This window comes from Pipra filicauda, unplaced genomic scaffold (genome assembly GCF_003945595.2).
Source record: "Pipra filicauda isolate LSUMZ 115617 unplaced genomic scaffold, ASM394559v2 scaffold520_size808073_pilon, whole genome shotgun sequence".
NCBI classification, from domain to species: domain Eukaryota; kingdom Metazoa; phylum Chordata; class Aves; order Passeriformes; family Pipridae; genus Pipra; species Pipra filicauda.
The window spans coordinates 83,752-86,852 of record NW_024104666.1 but is presented as its reverse complement, the minus strand read 5'-3'; the positions used below and the strand labels follow the sequence as shown (position 1 = coordinate 86,852).

At 50.6% G+C, this 3,101-nt stretch overlaps 1 long non-coding RNA gene across 1 annotated transcript; it reads right to left on the bottom strand.

Moving 5' to 3' along the window:
* Nucleotides 1-2,012: 2,012 nt before the first annotated feature.
* On the bottom strand, nt 2,013-2,888 carry LOC120324413. The gene is made up of 2 exons (XR_005565710.1): nt 2,760-2,888; nt 2,013-2,488 (listed from the first exon to the last, which is right to left on the bottom strand). It is a non-coding gene; the product is annotated as an uncharacterized LOC120324413 (long non-coding RNA).
* Nucleotides 2,889-3,101: the final 213 nt, after the last annotated feature.

The window sequence follows — 3,101 nt, the reverse complement described above, 5'->3', positions numbered from 1 at the left end:
GGCCAGGGGGCTCAGAGACCTGCCTTGGGTGCCAGTGCTCAACAGTCAGATAGTTATGGAGTTAAAAAAACACTTCTAATGAGAAAAAAAATTGACCACGTAGTGTTATCTCAGCTGTAGAATATCTAAACACACATTGCCAGCAGGTCAGTGGAAATGGGAATTATTTCTGGAGTATATATATCTGGGAATTATTTCTCTGAGTAACGTGGCAGCCCCTTGGCTCTCCAGATGCTGCATCTGAGGTCATGGAATCACAGAATCATGGAATCTCCCGAGTTGCAAGGGACCCACAAGGACCATCAGTCCAACCCCTGGCCCTGCACAGACACCCCAGCAATCCCACCCTGTCCCTCAGAGCATCATCCAAACCCTCCTGGAGCTCTGGCAGCCTTGGGGCTGTGCCCACTGCCCTGGGGAGCCTGGGCAGTGCCCAACCAGCCTCTGGGGGAAGAACCTTTGCCTGAGATCCAACCTGAGCCTGCCCTGACACAGCTCCAGCCATTCCCTGGCTGCTGTCCCTGCTCACAGAGGGCAGAGATGGAGCTGCCCCTTGGGAGGAGCTGCAGCCTCGCTGAGCTCTGCCCTCAGTCTCCTCTTCTCCAGCTGAACAGGCCAAATACCCTCAGCCCCTCCTCATATGGCTTTGCAGACCCTTCACCATCTTTGTATGACTGTATGAAGCTTGATCCCAAAGTTTTGGGAAACAAGACTGCTTTCAAGGATGACAACCACAGTCTCCCCCTGTCGTGGTTTTACTTGGGTCCAATTTTTTTCAACCCCCCCACACAATTGCTACAAGTTGAGAGAGGTTTTACACAGGCAAAACAGACTAGATGTGGGGGAATAATATTAAATTTATTGCTAACAGAATAGAAACTAAAGAATAATAGAATACACAGTATAAACACACTTTCACCACCCCTCGGCCCCCTAAAAATGGTGCCCAACCTGGGGCCACCTTCAGCCCCAGGGGGAGTCAAACCACGACACCCTCCCAGACAGAGATGGAGATTTTTGGAGTGCCAGGCTCTAACATTCAGGTCCTACCAGTGAGAGATTACCTTCTGTGATGTCTCAAAGGCCTGTCCTAACCTTTAGACTCGCTAAATCCTTGCAATAAAACGTCAGTGTGCAGGTGGGGGTTGTGCTTTAACCCCACTTGGCAACTGAGCACAGCACACCTACTCACTCCCTGCCCTGCACGGGGATGGGGCAGTGAGAAAACTCATGGGCTGAGACAAAGACAGTTTAATGGGACAGAAAAGGAAGAACATAATGATGCTGATAATGGAAGAATTAGAATACACAGAACAAGTGAGGCACGAGGCAGTTGTTCAATTTTTTAGTGCATGAGGAACACCATCTTTGGCCACACAAAAGCAGAAACTCCTTTCCCCCCTAACTTTATGATTAGTTTCTGTTAAAAGAGAAGGTTCCTCCAGGCTGAATTCCACACCAAGAGCCAGGTTTAATCAGTGGTGGGACTGCCTGCTCTCCAGGCTCTGACTGATTGATATGGCCTTCCTATAACTCATGTAGCAAATGAAATAAGGGTCATCTCCTGTAAGAAGCAATAAAAAATCACCTCGAGGAACAAATCAAACCTATCAGGGATCTGCCTTTAAAATAAGGGACAAGAAGCCAGCATAACTCTGGCTGTCACTGGAGCAGGGCATGGTGCTTCCTGGGAGGACTGGCCTGTGTGGACATGTTTTCTGCTCCCTTCTCTCCCCCCTGGCTCCCCTTTCTCACACTGCAGTGTCTGGCAGAGACACAGTTTCAGGTCTCACTTCTTCCCAGCCATCACGTGGGCATCGCTGGGGTGGTCCTTGGTGACCTGACCACCTGCAGTGTGGGGGCAAAAGGGCTTTCCCCGGGGACAGGCCAGCAGAGCCACATCTCTGCAGCCTTCCTGCCACCCCAAATCCCTCTGGCTCCTGCCCTCAGGAGCACCAAAACATCTGGTGTCACCTGGACTCACCTCCAGCCCCAGAAAAGTTGAAAGCAGCAGCTTTGACAGGTTTATTCAAGCAAAGCAAAGCAGTGAGAGAGATGCTGCAGCAGCTCAGCTTGGTCAGAGCTGGCACTCACCTCACTGGAGTGGGAGGAACACGGATAAATACCCTGCAGGTGGGTTTCTGGGTATGGAGGGCCCTTGTCTGGGCAGCCACCTGGTCATGACGAATGTCTGGGTTTGCTGGGCATGGTGGTGTTTGGCCAAAGGTGGGGCTCGATGATCTTGGAGGCTTTTTCCAACCTTCATGATCCTGTGATTCTATGGATGCTCCAGCAAGATGATCCTGAGTCAAAGCTGGTGCAGGGAGCTCACCCATGTTGAAGCCATATCCTTAAACACCAAGATCCACTGGGAATCTCCCACCCAGTCCAGCATCCAGCTCAGGACCCCACCTGAGAGACCCCTCTGTCACACACAGCGAGGGAACAGCAGCCAAGGAGAGACCTCTTTCTACTGACAGGACAGAAGCTGAAACATGAATTACAATGATCTCATTTGAGGTGTTTCCAGGTGGATTTTGCCTGATTCCCACTGAAAAATAAGATTCCAAGAGCTGTTTTGCCCCAGCTCCTGCTCATGGTGTGTTGTGACTGAACCAAACAGTTGTTTCAGTCAATCCTTGCTCTGACCCCTCTGGGCTGTGAGAGAGGATGACTCTGATTTCCCATCTCAGCTCCAGAGCATTTGTTGCTCTGCTCCCTGGTCCATGTCTGAGCAGCCCCACTCCTGCCCTGCTCACCAGCTTCCTGACGAATTTGGTTGCTGTCTCTGGACTTTCCTCCTGATGTCTTGTCTGGAATCAAGTGGCCTCTGGATGCCTGTGCTGGCCAGTTTGGGGACAGTGATGATGGTTCACAGATGGCCCAGAAACCCTGGGCAGCACAGAAAGAAGGAATGGAAGGGAAAGCAAATGTGTTCAGGTTCACAGAGGGGCAGTGAATTATGCTCTACATGAAATAACTGGAGCAGCTTCTCAGAAAGATCTAACTCATTTTCCTAACAGCCTTTCTCCTGCCTTGCTGGAAAGACATTCCACATTTCCATCACTCTGTGCTGGGTTATGTTTCAGGCAATAAATTGA